Genomic DNA, 17,161 nt, shown 5'->3' on the forward strand with positions numbered 1-17,161 from the left:
TACATTAAGGGCGCAGGGTGCATGCTATCAGTGTGCTAGTTGGCGTAAGAAGAACTGAGATGTTTTTGAATAGCTTGAGCAGGTGAGGATCATTTCTTTAAAAAGAAGGGCATACACACACTCCTGTGTGGAGTGGCAAACTTTCTCAGAGAGACAGGGTTATGCAGCACATAAGCTACTTACTGCAAGTATGCAACACTTAAAATATTACATCCTCGCTTCATCTTCAGTTTGCATGTCAAAAAGAGGGTATCTTTAATCTGGTAAATTGATCTCAGGAAGAGGGTCAATCTTTTTAATGGTATTGGTGAGATTTTTGTCATGGCCATATTCTAGTTTGTTAACCAACAATGTTTTTTGTTTTTGTTTTTTTTTTTCTTTCTCTCTCTCTCTGTCTCTCTCACTCTGTGTGTGTGTGTGTGTCTGTGTGTGGTGTGTGTGTTTCCCTTCCTACTTTACTTGTGACCAAAAGGACCTCTCTCAGTTCCCCTTACTGTTAATTTCACATATGTTATTAGTGAAACAGTCCCAAAAGCTAGCCAAATAATTTTTTAAAAGTTTTGATCTTGGCAGATCCATACCATTTTAATATATAGAATGAAGCACATAAAGTATCTTGAGAGATTCTTCATGTTGTGGAGTCTTGAGGGTTAATGATGAGGCAAGCTTGTCAACAACCAGAGGTATCTCATGTCCTGGTTTTCCTGGAGTGTTTACTGTATGTTGCTTTGAATGAATGACCTGAGTGAGGATGCTAAGATTTTCCTTCTTAATGTTACTCCTTTCAAAATCATAATGTTATAGACATCCTTTATGGTATTTTTATTTTAATAACATTCAGGTACATAGCTGAACAAAAGTCTGATATGCCTAGGTAAGTGATCTAGCTATAAATGAAACACACAAATGTCAAAAGCTGTTTGGAAGTGATCTCATACTCATTTTCACAACCAACAGTTGTGATACACTTTTTTAAAACCTCCCATTATGTAGAAGAAATGATACACTTTTAAAAAGCATTTTTTATTTCAGAACATTTATCTGAGAGAGCCTAATTGAGAAGAATATTGCATTAGTAAATTGCTCTGCCCAGGAAAACTGCTGCTCTGTTTCTCTTCACATTTTAAAACCTAAGTCCCAAATCTCAGTCTGTGGTTAAGAGCTTCAAACAATAATTACCTCTGTGAAATGAGCAGAAGTCCTTAAAAGGGTCTGCCGGTTCTCCCGCAATCTTTTACAGGGTGAGCAGCGCTGTATCCACTGATAACCCAGCTGCCTAGGAACTGAGTAAAGCCGGCTCCAAACTTCTCAGCTGTTGACAGGCTTGACTTGCTGAGAACACTGGTTAAATATAGCACCCGCGAGCTCAGCTCCTCAACATAGTCATTGCTCTGACAGTGTTGTGAAGGGAGCAGAAGAGGAGAAACCTAATCTCAGAACCCAACAACACCTAGCAACAGTTGAAAAAAACTTTTAAACAAAAGTCTGGGTGGGAGATATACAACAACTTCCAATTTCTGCTGATCCGGATTTCAGGGAGAAGAAGCTGCTTTCCCCCCTCTCTGCTCTGTTTCCTGCATGACTTCAGCTATTGGCTAGTCCTAGGAAAGAAAGTGGGAAAAGCTTTTTCCTCTGTATTCTTTTGGGCTGGATAGTTTTTCAGAACTCGAGTCTTTCTTGGGCTGTGAGACAAGCCACTGGGTTCTTCAAAGGATAAACTACCTCCATAGAGGACATACCTTTGGTTAAAGGAGCTGCTGTCAGGTAAGACCAAAATAACTAAGTACTTATACTCTTATGAAATTTCTGTTTGCACAAGAAGAGAGTTCTCTCTGATGCTGTTTTTTCTGTTTCCTTTGATTCTTCCTGTTCTACGATGTTATAACACATTTAGAAATTATTATAACTATTATGAATTGTTTTTAAGATGTCAGGAACATAATCTCTTCCTCAAAATTATACCAATTCCTTTTAAACACAGAGAATTTTATGGTGTTTTAGTGGCCATCAAAATATTTCTGCCAAGTTAATGCTCTTCGACAGGTAACAGAAATACGACAAAGGACAATTTCCCATCTCCTTTCACAATTGGGATGGCTTAGCATTGAAAAGGATATCTTCCCTGGAAGTAAAATAACTTTCATTTACCGAAACTAGCTAAGCAGCTTGTGTGGTAAATGAGAGGAAAGTCCCGTATGGTGTTTGTGTTGCTGTACTTTTTAAACCTGCTGCTGTATCTCCTTTTGCCTAATTCTCTGATTACACTGGTACACCTTGTGCTGGTTCTGACCTTGTTACACTAGAGTCACCCCAAATGCTTCTGACTGGGCATAAAATATACCTGGTATTAAATCACTACTTTTGCAGTTGTTGACTATAACTACTCAAGAGAATGATATTTGTGTATTTAAAAAAATTAAGTAATGCTTGTATTTAGATATAACAGATTCTGTTTTTTAAAACTTAATTGATTAGAAAACATTTTTCTTAAGTTGTGTATATGTTTATATGAATGTGGTTACTATAGTGTGAAGGAAGTCCTCCTTTCATCTGATGGCACCTTGTCTCCCCTTCCATGAGTTGCCATGCAATTTAATCGGAATTGCTTAGAGTGACCAATTTCATGTTGAATATGACAAGTTATGGCTGTACATTGGTGATATAGTTAGTATTGACATCTGGTGGTTTGTATTTGGGCTAGATGTGCATAAAAATATTTTTCCTCTAAATGAACATGATGATTTGAATAAAATTTCTAATCTAAGGATAATATCAAAGAAGATATAGCAGCACATTTTAAGAAGAATTTTTAAGTCTCTTCTCAATGTAAAGAAAGAATTTATCCAATACCAGTTTTGAACGTATTATTTGTTGACAAATGAGAATATATCAGCCTTTTCAGAAAATGATCCTCTTTTAAGAAAAGCTAATTAAAGCTTATATAGCATATGCTCAGGAAAATGAAATAGGGTACCGATTTCAGTACATATTATGTTTTATAATTCTGATTACTTGATTACACAATAAATAAGCTAATCACATGTAATGAATATGCACAAATAATAGTGCAAATGCATGCTGATAACTTTACTGTTAGAGAATGAAACTCCTGGTGCTTTAGTAGAGATGAAATAGCTTTGTCTGAAGGAGTCTTGAAAAGTTAGAACTAAATGCTTTACATTTTTCTTGTTTTTATCCTAGGAAGGGTCACATTGTTGGCTTAAAAATGTATGTGTAAGGCCAAAATCTACCATTAGTTTTAGGCATGTACTTTCTTTTGGAGTCAGTGGGACAGTGTGGCGTTAAGTAAGTGCAGCAGTTGGCCCTGTGTGAAAGTCATGTTTGCTGATGAAGTGAATTTTTCTTATCATTGTCTTCATTGTTGTAAATTTATTCTTGAAAATCAAGAACAACTCAGCTCAGACTAAACCACACGGTTTCCTCCACTATATGAAGAATCAGACACTCCATGACAATGCAGATCTGTTCTCCTATCCATTCAAGTTCATAGTTCTGTGACATTTTGGAACCATCCCTTTCCCCTTTAACGTAAAAGTTTTCAGATTCCATTGCCATGTCTTCCACCACACGAATGCCTGCTTTCTTCACCCTGGTTTGGATTGTAAAAATGCTGCTCCCTCCTCCTCCTTGTTGCCATCCAAATCATCTTGCCCATGACCATGAGATTGGTTTTACTAAAGCATTGCTATGTTTGCCTATCTACTCTTCAGTTATCTGCTGGTACTTCTAGTTGCTGCCAAACACCTAGGCTGGGGTATTTTGAAAACCTTCCATCATCTGGCACCTACTTAACTTTTCCAGTCTCCCTACCATGACTCAACAACAAGGTCCCTCTGCTTCAGGTATTTCAGATTATGGCCCATTCTCCAAACACATATACAGTGAATATTTCAGTGCCCCAGCTTTGCTCATGTTATTCTCCCTGCATGGAAGACATTTACTCTCTGGTCCTGTATAAACTTTGTGTAGTCTTTAAGACCCAGAAGAGGGTCTTCTACTTTCTGGACCATACATTTTAAAAGTGATTCTTTCTAAGTTTAGACAGTTTGATTTTTTGGACCATACATTTTAAAAGTAATTCTTTCTAAGTTTGGACAGTTTGGTGCTCTATTATAATTAGGGTACTTTTAAGTAGGGTTTGTCTTTTTATATTCACAACAATTTTATGACGTCTATTAGGTGCAAGATAGTATCCTAAGCATCACTTGGCTTTGGAGCTTCTCAGTCCCAGGCACATTGTGGGTGTTCCATTCACATTTTTGGCTCTAAATATCTGATGATAAGTACATGAGAAAGTATGGATAAGTATAAAATCGAGAAAAGCAACTCAAGTTAATAACTTTTTACTTCAGAAATTTCTGAAGGAAAGTCTTATGACTTTACCATGTGCAGAAATATTATGAATACTTTTAATTACACTCATGTACCTGATTGTGGAAATTGTGATAAAGCCATTTTATTCTCTCAGGAATAAAATAGAAAGTGGAGATAGGACTGGACTATGCATGTATATATGCGCGCACACACACACACACACACACACACACACACACACATCCTGTGTATCAACCTAGACCTCTGAATACTGTAACTTATATACTTTTGTCATCTTTTGGTGCCAGGTTCTAGTTAAAGTTACTTTTGGTGCAATTCATTTAAATCATGGCTCCTTCTCTTTGTGGGTCGTGAATTAGAATCTGACTTTGAACAAGAAAACATTTAAATACATTATGATCCTTTTTCTGTTCTTTTTCTCTTGGTATTTCTAAAAAAAGACATTTTTCAGTATTATCTTTAATTGCTCGTGAAAATTGTAGCCTTACTGGGTGAGATAAATCAAGAATCATACTTTTAAAGCAATTTGTTCTGTATCCAGCAAAAGAAAAACATTCTCTTTATATTTTAAGATGGTCAAAGTGGTGAAATTTGCTCTTTTAAATGGATACCCAGTAAGAAACTCTTTGGAATTTTCCAATGAAATTTCTGAAATATTTAATATATTCATTAAGCACTGGTTTCCTTGTGGTTATAATTTTTGCTTATTAATTAGAAGTGAAACTTTGGGGGTTACCCAGTCTAAATAATGCTACCTGTGTTCTCCTCTTTGCCGGATGAGCATTTCTTCATAAAGCAGGTGCTTTAAGATACACGATTTTACAGTTTGTTTAATCCATATTCTCATTCTTTTGTCTAATCTTTCTTTTTTAAACTTGTAGGTTTTAGAAAGGTAGCACTAGGAGAAGTGAGGGGGCAAGCTCTTGTTGAAATTTATTTCAACAGGAGATTTAAAAGAAAAAAGATTGGTAACAATTTATTAGAAAAATGACATCTAAAAGCCTGCAGTATAAATTTGTTTTTACATTATTTTTAATATATATAGCAATAGAAAAAAGATAAGTTAATAAAATACATTTTGATTCCTTAAGTTTGAGTTCAAGATATAACCAGAGTATGTTCATAGAAGAGGAGTCAGAAAAGGTTAGTAGCATGAGTGAGTAAGCCAGATACCCTGGGTTCAGATTTCAGCTCAAGATGACCTTAGGCAAATTGATCTCTGTGCCTCAGTTTCTTCATATGTAAAATGAGGGTAATAATGCTATTTCCTTATAAAGTTGTTTTGAACATTAAATGACTTATAATATCTATAGTTTATAATTTATTCCTCAATAAATTTAAGGCAGTATGGCTTTCTTACACCTTAAATGTAGTTATTTGCTTACTTTAATCTTTGTTGCATACAAAATTCTTGGATGCAGATAGTTTGTGATCTCAACTTCATAGATCATAGGAAAGACAGGAGAATGCAGTATTTAAGTTTGGAATCTTGCTTGGGACATACTTTGCTGCTGGGTACTCTAAGCAGACACAATTTGAATGGCAGCCAATAATTTAGTATGGAATTTATGTTTCAAAGTCTCCCTTATCACTCAGCAGTCTGCTGTCTTATAGAACCATTACTAAAAAGGCTAAGAAATCACCCACAGCACAGACTGTTCTATGGTTTCTATATTTGCACTTGGAGATAAAGTATGTTTATACATAGTGCTTGGGTGTCTTTTTTATAGCTGACTACACTGGGTAATGTACAGTAATGAAGACTTCCTCCTCCATGCAAGGACACATTATTATTAAATTTATCATTTTTTATTTCTTAGATGATTTGTTTTGTTTTACTAACCTAGTAACAGATAAAAATAAAAAGACCAAAAAAGGTCATCTTAAGCTAACTTTAACTTTACCAAACGGAAATGAATTCTTGCTATTCATTGCTCTTAATCCTATTCATTTGTCTTAAATATGAAAAGAAAAGTACATTCCAAGACAAATAAAAAATGTTATCTCATAAGATGTATGTGTATGTGTATTCTACTTAATATTCTGTATACTTACAAAAACACATAAAGCACCCCTATAAGAAGGGAAGTTTCTTAGCAGCTTTAGTGGCAACAAACCTTATACAGGACAGATAAGGTTTAAATCTGTCAATTTTACTTTATTTTTCCCAATTGAAAGGATAAGTATTTAAAAGATGAGGCAAAATGAATTTTAAAGTTGTCATTCTCTAATGAAAACTGTGTGTGGAAAGGAATTAGCAGTGGAAGGAAGGAAAAGTAAAATAAAGAAAGAAAAGAAGGAAATAACTTTTCCTGGCTTTGCAGAATACATTATAGTGGTAGTAGGGCAAAAATATAGGAACCTCAGGAAAGTATATTGGATTATATTTTTCTTTTTTCTTAAACGGCCAGTCTATGCTTTAACTAAGGGAAAGCATAGATTCACCATTTCCCAAGGGAAAGGCTACAGGCAGAATATGCCTTTCTCTGGTAGTAGCTGAGGCAGTTTAATTTTAAAGACCAGGCAGCCCATTGTGGAAGAATTTAGAATAAAGAAAGTCAAACATGAATTGAGCAGTTTAACTGGCTGTTAACCAGCTGATTGCAGAACTTGAGAAACTCCCAGCACAGAAGTGAAGTAATACAACATAAACCAGCATCCCCATGCTGCTCTGTCTCTGAGGGCTTTGTTTAAGCCACAGCAACACTAAGACATCAAAAGAAGGTTTGGGTTTTTTCCCGTTTTTGGGAAATGGTGTCAACGTGCATAATATTGGGTGATTTATGTGTTTTTGAGGCCTGTGAAAGACAAACTAAAAAGATTTTTTAAAGCTAATGCAGAATTTATCTCAAGTGATCTGATTTTAATTGAGCCCTTAAGGTTTAAGATTTTTCTGTTTTATTTGCTTCCTTAAATGCTGTTTGTTGCCTGCCTCCTTGACCAAAACATTGAGGAAACAATGATGTTGCTTCACTGATGAAGGACCTTATAAGTCTGCACTTGAATATAGTCTTTTTTGATTTTGTAAGAACTGTTAACTGCAATCTTCTGAAGTTACTTTAAAGAAATGAATTATCTGCTGCTTATCTTTGTAAGGAAAAGGTGTAAAAGAAGGAAAAGGTGTAAGAAAAAATGTAAGGAAAAGGAAAAGGGGCAAGAATGATATGAGATGGACACATCAGAGTTGGCCAAATGCATTCTTTAAAAAATAATTTGCTAAAGATTTCAGGCCAAAAGAAGATGTGATTGACTCCGTTGTCTTGATGAACTGCTGACACCACAAAGCAATGGAGTTACTGCCAACTTGCCCTTGTTTATCTAAAAGATCTGTGCAAAAATTAAGTTTTCACACACACACGTGCACATACACACACATGAGTCATAGATGACACAGTAATGGGAATAAATAAACATTCTTTTTCTTTCATATATTTATGTCTTCAGTAACTCATTTTAGGCCTTGTCTCTGTGGTACCAAGCACAACAGGAAAGGAAGAGGCATTGCTGATTTCATAATGCTATTTCAGTGTGGCAGCCTAAGTGCACATGAGGAAATGATGCCCTGTGCCTGTATTTGGAGCCCTGTAGTTACTGTGACGACAACACACACTAACAGAAAACAAAGAGGGTCTGCTCATCAGGGCAAGCCAGGAAGAGTTTTGCCAGCTGAGATTTTTCCTAATTATTCTATAAGTCTTGAAATGTGACACTGAAGGTATTCAAGGCTCTTTGTGTTTCATTAACTGTTTAGTAAGTGATACATGCTTGAAGAGCAGCCTGGTATTTGAATCAGGGAGTGGCCTTACATATAAGCTTAGCTTTCGCATGCTCTGTTGATAGATATCATCTTCTGGTTTGGATACCACCAAACCAACTGGTTTGGTCATAGCCTGTTGTTTGTTCTGGTCTTTAAGGAAGCCAGCTGCATTGGTAGCGTTCACTGCCCAGAGGCCCCTCAACTTTTGGTAAGACATCCCCACCTTCTACATTCTGTTCATTCCATAGATAATAATAATAGCTACATATAATTTATATAATATATAATATAGATAGTATATCTACTATATAAAATAATAGTAATAACTAGCATATGCTTGAGAAGATTACTGTGTGCCAGAAATGGTGCCGTTTTACATGGATAATTTTATTTGCTTCTCACAACAACTGTATGAGGTACTATTTTTATTGCTATTTTACAGATTAGGAAAATGAAGTTTATAAATGTTAAATAACTTACCCAGTAGTAGATTTAAAATTCAAATTCAGGCAATTTGACCTTATCTACTCTATATTTTCAACCACTTTTCAAAATTCAGGCAATTGTTTATGGCACATCTTCACCTAGAGGACTATGAGATGTTTTAATGAAACATGTAGAATGTGACACTGCAGGTTAACAGCTGCCCCTACAGCATGAAAAGATTCACAAATAGCAAAGAATAGAGATTTAGGGTCAGAAAGCCAACAGAGACTCTTTTCCAGGATCCCAAAGTGGAATCAGAAGCTTTGATGGCCAGTAGAGGTGGGGTACCTTGGATGAGCTAGGCCTGGGGCACTGAGATGCAGAAGTGATTCTTCCAGTTATTGATGAGGCAATGTGGTTCTTGGTTTCCACACTGCTGGGTTGATTCCCAAGAAGAGGATGCTATGGAGCAGTTAATTTTATAATACATCCTTTGACACTGTTGGGACTTTGGTCTGCTGTTGCTCCTATTGACAACTCAGAGCCTATCTTCTATTGTAAACTTTGAATGTGTTGCTAGTCTCTGCCTTGGTCATAAACATTTAGTTTGTGAAGTGGGTTCAAGAGGGGGTTCTACAAAATCCTTATCCCTGTTGTTGGACGCAATACTTCTTCAAGAAACATTCGGTGAAGTGTGTGTGTGTGTGTGTGTGTGTGTGTGTGTGTGTGTGTGTGTGTGTTCGTCAGGAGGCAGTGAGGAAGGGGGTAGAAGGTGTGCCACATAAAGGCTTCTTACTGGTTCTGAATGACTTTGTTTTGGTAGTGAGTTGTTATTCTGGCAGCATGATGTTCCATCAAAAAAACAAAAAAAAACCAGAGCGCTTGCTATAGTTTAAGGAACATTACCTGACATTTTTCAGCCAGTGGTTTGCTACTGTAGAGCGGTGGCATGTTTTATTGGGTATTTTATTTAATTCTTTTATCTTTATTTGCCTGCATGGTGTCCAAATATCTGACCATTTGGAAATAGTTGAAACTTTTGAGTTTCTATTTGCATTTCTATCATTTAACTTTCAGGTTGCCTGAAGTGAAAGGAGAGCAATTCTAATAAAACTTTGATGGAGCAGATAATGCTTTGCTTTCTCTTATGCCAGTGGACATAAAGCCTCAACTTTTCCAGGGTATCACATATCCCAGGTAGTGGGATTGAATATCCCAGGAAGGTGAATGTTTTATATGGGATGAACACGTGTGACAGAATAAATCTTCACCTTCTGAGAAATTCTATTCTAATAAATTGAAACAGTAACTTGTCACAACTATACTATCACATCCCAACTCCTCCTCCCCAAAACACTACATTCATCATTGGTTAATAGCATAGGACTTACACTACTACTCACCTGACAGGCTAAAGATCTTCCTGAAGCAAATATACTGTTTGCTGTGTGACACATACCTGTTTAATCCAAGCCAATGAAAAAGGAGTAAAGGCAGAGATGTATTACATTTCATGAAGGCTATCTGTTTTCTTGACATAACATCTCTTGATTTCTTTGCAGTAAACTCCCTGTGCATCAAAGTGACCCAGGGTGCTTTAAAAATGCAGATGCCTGGTCGGTGATCCCAGAGCTTCTGATTTAAGTTGGCCTGAGAGAGAGTGCCTCAGCATTTGCCTATGTTGTAAGCTTTTACGTGATTTTAATTTGCATCTAATATTGAGAACCAGTTATCACAATCATTTTAAAGACATACTTTAAAAGATAGTACTTTAAAATGATGAGTGCCACCTCATCGTTTTAAAGAAGATGGTACTAGAATGAGAAGTCACTCAGTCAAGTTACAAAGTCCTCTGCAGGTAGAATTGAGTTTGGAACTATGCTTACTCAACTCTTGGTAGTGGGCACTTTCCACACCTTGCAGTGGCTGTGTTCCTGTCTAAAGAGAACTGACCCTCAGGATCGTTGCCTGACTTTACTTTTAAGATTTTGACTCAAGAATCTTTGATTACTTTCTGGATCCATTTCTATGACTGCACCTCAGTTCTGTACAAGAGTCACATAGGTGGAAGAAGAAGTAAAGCCAGGACCAGAAATGATGAGTGCCACCTCATCATTTTAAAGAAGATAGCACTAGAATGAGAAGTCAGTCAGCTCCAGTTACAAAGTCCTCTGCAGGTAGAATTGAGTTTGGAACTGTGCTTACTCAACCCTTGGTAGTGGACACTTTCCACACCTTGAAGTGGCTGGGTTTATGTCACAAGCAAATAAAGGAGGTCCCCTGAGCCCCAGTCTATTGCTTTTTTCTATCACACAATCATAATAATAAAGTAGCTAATATTTAATGAATGCTTTCTGTATGTTTGGCACTAACAGTTTCCTGAGGCAGATATGCATGCACTCTATATTTTACAGATAAGGAGGCTGAGGGAATTGTCCATCCTCTCTCCATGCCCCAGCAAGCAGGTGGCAAGTCTGGGATGAGTCCAGGCAATTGGACTCACCAGCCTGTGTTTGTAAGCTCTTAATCACTTTGCTATTCTGGAGCCCACTCTGAAAATATAAGGTGTTGAATGGCAGCTGCTCCTTCATTTCAGCATGAGGGGTCCTGATGGAGCTGGTTATGGTGCCTTTAGTTCCTGCTAACTGGGCTTTTTCCTTGACTAGAGATTGGGTCCTTGCCTTCCCCTCTGTTTTCCCAATGAGTGGCCCAATTGGAGACAACCTATTCTCTTCAAGATTTTTTTATGACGCTCTATTTCCCCCAGTGACTTTGTTTCTTTTCTTCTGTCTCTCCTTTCTCTTGGGGACCAGTATAATATTTTATGCCTAATTTTGGACACATATACTTTACCCTAAACGTTCTAAGTACAAACTCTACTGTTGTGTTTGGATCATTGACTTTTCCACTGGACGTGTGAGTTTGGCTGGGTTCCCCATTTTTCCTTGGATTCCTCTGTCTGGGCTTTTATGCCACCCTCTAACTTCTCTCACAATACCAGCAATAACAGGAAAGAATGAATCACTTTGCTTTCCTATACAGCAGGTGCATTGGAAACAAGCTGATCTGTCCTGTGAAACTGACAGGTCAGTGTGTTAATGTACTCTGAAGAACTTTTATAATCTACATTTTTAGACAGCATGTATGGAATTAATTTTCTGATTTATCCTGTAAGTTTGAAATTCTACAGAACAGGTTCCTTCACACCTAGAGGAAAACTTTTCTGTGTTGTCTGGCAAAATGAACCTTACTAAGATGAAAATCACCAATAGCAAATACTGTAGCACAGGTTTTTCTAAGCAATAGAAAGCAAACAAAAAGTGAAAGATTCTTATGATTTTTCTGACATATATTTACATGTAAATTCAAAATTCAATGTGATAAATAGATTCTGTTATGACTTGGCATTGTTTTTAGAATCATCTTGCACCAAACATGTATTCCATAACTGTTTGTTACATTGAATCCATTAAATGTCACAAAATTGAGAAAGTAGATGTTAATGACCAGTTTCCATTGTTGAATTGAACATAATTTTTCCTTGATAAATAGGGCAGTAACAATTAGTGACCATTGGTGATTATTTCTCTGCTTCTTAGTTTTTTCTAAACCTTTATGGTCACGTATTGCTTTTCTAACAATATTAACTAAAAATAAATAAATGTTTTATATGTTCACTAGAGTATCACAGAATAATGAATTCATAACTGAGTGGGAGCTGGACTTAGTAGCTCTAATTAGCATATATATTTCCATTAACTGACTAGAATTCTTTCTTTAAAATACAGCGACATAGACATAGCTATTGACAAGAGTCTAACTGCAACTACTAACCCAAAACCACAACCAGGCTGTAGTTCATTAGCTGGAAACACTCCTATCCTTGGAAATCTATTTTGGAGTTAGGATTGCTCCACTCCTCTACAAGTGGTAAAGCAACAGCTGCCATTTAATTAATGTTTCTGCTGACAGTTCCAGCTGATGAATACCATTGGATTTCTCTATTACCGTCAATACTATCTACATTACTCCAAAAGTATATATTGAGTATAATTGCTTGATTTTGCCTTATTTCACCTTATTTCTTTCTCTCATCACTTATTCCAAATTCCAATGATGCCATTATTTACATCACCATTCACGTCTTCCAGGGAATAAAGTCCCAGTGGAACACATGTGTTCCTGGTGATGTATTTTGATGGAATATCACCAAAATGAGCATGTGAAATGCTGAGCTCAGAGAAGAGGACAAGGGGGAAATCCAGATGAAAGTGGCCTGTGGTTTCTCAGAAAGTGAAGAATTTTGTCCTTTTGAGAGAAAGATTAGGGGGAAAAAATGGAGCTCTTGTTTTACTACATAGTATTAGTGAAAGATTAGAATCATCCAATTTGAATTATATCTGGGTTATATTATTATTTCAATTTCTCTTCCAAGATACTTTTTCATAGTAGTTGGATTTCAACAGCACCCTCACTATTATTGCATGAGAATTTAGAAGGATTTGGTCTGTGAGAAAGCACATGATTATAGAATGAGGTCCACTCAGTCCACTCATCTTGAAGAATATGCCCTGGGGCTCAATGCTTTGTAACTGAAAGAGAGCCTGGATTGATGCTGAACTGGAGAACATAGGCTCTAAATTGTGTGGCATCAGATGGTAGAGTGGTTCAAGCTAGTAGCTGGCATCTGAAGGTCTAACATGCAGTTATGGGTTATCCTGGCAGGCAGATAAAGGATGCCTGCATTCTGACACAGGCAGGGAATCAGTCCACATTCAGGAAAGCTGGGCAGGAGGAGCAGGAAGAAAAACAGGGAGAGAGATGTCAACATTGTCATACAATGCCAAAACAACTAAGAGGATGCTAAATCCTAGTACTGGGCTAGAGTTCTTTGTGTCTCTCCTGTTTCACATTTAGTAAGAATAGTGTACTCATTCACCAAATATTTTTGGAGACTCACGTGTTCCAGGAACTGAGCTAGGGATTGGGATACTATGGTGAATGTTATCTCTGCTCTCTAACAGGAGTTATAGATAAAACAATGGCAATTTCAACACCAAATGACTAGTGGGTAAATGATTTAGTGGGACTACAGATGTAGGACCACTCACCTGGTTTTGGATGGTCAGTGATTGGTCCAGAGACAGTATAAAGTGACTCTCGCTATGGGAAAGGGAACTGTAGAGGCTGAAGACAAGATAGGGCCTGACAAACAAGGTCTAAGGGAATGTATCAGACATGAGTGTTATTGAAAAGCTCAAATATCTGATTTGTTACAACAAGTCTACATTGCTCTACAAATAGTGTGGAATTAGTGAGTTGCATTCTTTCACTTACATGACAATTTTAATGTTTTAAAAATATGTGATGAAGAGGCTCTGCTATATACATATATGTTCATCATAGTTAAATCTTTAGTGGCCATAATGAGGCAGCCAAAGAAGCCTCTTGTGGGCTAATTCCTGACCCTCAAACCACATTGCTGAGTATTTTTTTCTAAACAGTGACCACTCTCAATATGTCCAAAAACAGATGATGAATGCTTCCTATAAAAGTATTTGCTTTAGGACTTTTACAAGTTTGTGCACTTTGAAAAAATACTTACATATATTCAACACTCCACTTCAAGTGCCTAACTGCTGCTGAGGCAATAAACCTAGGTCCTAGCCAGAAAATTTTTGAAGCACATGTTGGAGAATTGCCTTGCCACATATTAAAATGAATTTTGAGCCAGGCACAGTGGAGGCTGAAGGGGGAGGATCAATTGAGCCCAGGAGTTCAAGTCTAGCCTGGGCAAGAGAGTAAGACTCTTAAAAAAAAAAAAAAAAAGAATCTTGAACCCATATTAATTAAAACACTTTGGAGGTGGTATCCAAATCAGTTCATATCAGATGAGGAGATCCAGGGAAAATAGTAGGAGGTCCAGAGAAGTATACATCTATAAAAATGGTATACATTTTTAATACTATAAAAATGTAGCATTATGAAAAAGAGATTTTAAATCTGTACTGAAAATATGAATTATTCATTCAACAGGGTTGAAATAACTGGAAAAAAACGAAATTAAATTTCTGTTACAACTTACACCAAAATATGTACTAGATGGACCAGAAATTTAAGTCTAAAAAAACTGAAGATAAAATACCAACAAAAAAAAATGTTAAACTATGTAGGCTGGGAAGACTTTCCTAAGTAAGACAAAAAGCCAGTAAAACATAAGACTGAAACATTTGATTCCATAAAAACTGAATGAAAACTTCTACATGGAAAAAAAAAAACCCATATAACCATCATGAAAAAGTTAAAATTCAAACAGCAACTTGTGACCAAAATAACCAGGAACAAATGTCCTTAATACAAAGACTCTCTTTTTTTTTTTTTGAGACAGAGTCTTACTCTGTTGCCCAGGCTGGAGTGTAGTGGCACAATCTCGGCTCACTGCAACCTCCACCTCCTGGTTTCAAGCAATTTTCATGCCTTAGCCTCCCAAGTAGCTGGGATTGCAGGCATGTGCCACCCCACCAGGCTATTTTTTGTATTATTAGTAGAGATGGGGTTTCACCATGTTGACCTGGCTGGTCTCAAACTCCTGATCTCATTTGATCCACTGGCCTCGGCCTCCCAAAGTGCTAGGATTACAGGCATGAGCTGCCACACCCAGCCAAGACTCTTTTAAATGAAAATAGAAAAAGAGACACAATGGAAAAATTGATAAATGACATAAATAATTTGGAATAAATATGTGAAAAACTATTTAACCTTACTGATAATTAAAAATTCAACTAAAAGAAGATGTATTATTTCAACCAATACATTGACGAAGACAAAAAAATTCAATATCCAGTATGGTGAGGGTATGAGGAAATTGATACTATATATTGCTGGTGGGAAAACCAACTGGAAAAAGTTTCCAGAAAAGCAATTCAACAGTATGTGGCAAAAATCCTTATAATCAGAAAAAAAATAAGGATATTTCCATTTTGAGAAATAAAAAAATCTAAACACATGCAGTGCTTTTGAGAGTACTTTTTTTTTTTCTTCCTCCTATTGTTCTCAAATCTATTGACTTCTAAAAGTTTGGCAAACCTAGTGACTCTTATGTGAAGAAACAGCCAATAACCTTCTTTCTAAGTTGCTTGATAGGATTTCCTAGGAGGGACCATGTTAGAATAGAGGTGTTAAAGCAAGGCTGCATAACCTTTAAGTGTTAAGTACATCTTGATAGCAACTTATTTCCTTAGTGATATATTATTAAAAAGTAAACTGATGGCCAAAAATTGACACATTTATGACTAGAGCATGAAGGTGAGAGACTAAGGAGGAGGTGGATGAAATGGGGCATTGCACCAAACAACTCTTTGCCATTGATCACTACCTAGAATAAAATTGTTCAGGCTCATTAGGGTTAAACTTTTTTGGGCATGAAATACTCTGAAAAAATTGATTTACTATAGTATTTGTACATACTGGTAGATGCTAAAAGAAAATTGATTCCAACCTCTTTTAATGAAAGATGATGAAGCTGAAAGTTTGACAGAATAAAATAGATGCATGAATTCATAGACAAACCACAGTGCTGTGGCACCTATCTTCGTAGAATCCAGAACACCACCACCCAAGATACCTGTTGTATAAGAGCTCATGATTTCTCTGTTTCATCATGTCTCTGGCACCACCAGATGTTGGGCTTTTCAGCAGCTCACTACCCATCAATCCTGCCTGTTACTCTGAGGGATGGAGAGAGGCTGGTGCCAACCTAAGCTCCAGTTATAGAGTGGTGTATGGGGTGAATGTGTCCTATGAGGTGTACTGTGAAGGTGGTAAATGATTTTCAGCTGCTTCTCACTACACTGACAGCTGGGTCATTTTGTGAATGGGTAGGGAGCAGCGATGTGAGTGAAATCTCACTCAAGATCTTATGTGCCAAAATTTTTCTGCTTTCTCCTGGGGAAGCCCTCTTTTGGAAGAAGCTACTCCTGAAACATTACCCTAAATAAAGCTAAGCATTAAGCATTTTAAGGCAAGCGGATCATCTAAATCATTTTTTGCTGTTTGATCCTGCAAAGAATGTGCTGAGATGAGTAGTAGTGCTCTGTCACATCAGTTGTCCTTTTGTTTTTATATGTTAGGCACAAGTGAATGAAATCTCTTTACTTCTCTCATACCCACAGGTAAAGAGGAGTGAGCACAAGCATCACATTTAAATCTGTTAATAACAGTGTAAGTGTAAATAATAGCAACAACTATGCTCTATTTCCAACTTCTGTTTGATGATTATCAACCCAGAAATGTAACAATCAGTATATTATTCAATGAATTCTTCACATTGTCCATTTGTAACCCCCTTTTCTTTAAACAGCCTAGCCAATTATATTCTCATATCCTTGTTTCCTATTATCTCTTGTAGCCTCCCTGACATAATCGCACTGTGAGTTGTGGGAATTGTTTCCCCCTCTTCCCTTTATCACTGGGTTCAGGACTGGATATGTACAAATGTTGTCCCCCTGCATCACAAGAGCCCTCCCCATTAGGCCTTGTACTCAACTTCCCATGCTTTCCGAGCTTATTCCTATTATCTTTTGTTTCCTTTTTTTTTTTGAGATTTTTTTCCTTTTTCCTTAT

The 17,161-nt window shown here is 36.8% G+C and overlaps 1 protein-coding gene across 2 annotated transcripts in view; it reads left to right on the forward strand.

Moving 5' to 3' along the window:
* The first annotated feature begins 1,508 nt into the window (after window positions 1-1,508).
* The window catches only part of FILIP1 (filamin A interacting protein 1), a 199,929-nt gene continuing 184,276 nt past the window's right edge, over window positions 1,509-17,161 (forward strand). For both annotated transcript variants that reach the window (XM_017524327.2, XM_017524328.2), the window contains exon 1: window positions 1,509-1,764. The gene's annotated coding sequence lies outside the window, so the exon portion shown is untranslated. The remainder of the gene's footprint in view (window positions 1,765-17,161) is intronic.

This window comes from Cebus imitator, unplaced genomic scaffold (assembly GCF_001604975.1).
Source record: "Cebus imitator isolate Cc_AM_T3 unplaced genomic scaffold, Cebus_imitator-1.0 Scaffold32, whole genome shotgun sequence".
NCBI classification, from domain to species: Eukaryota; Metazoa; Chordata; class Mammalia; order Primates; family Cebidae; genus Cebus; species Cebus imitator.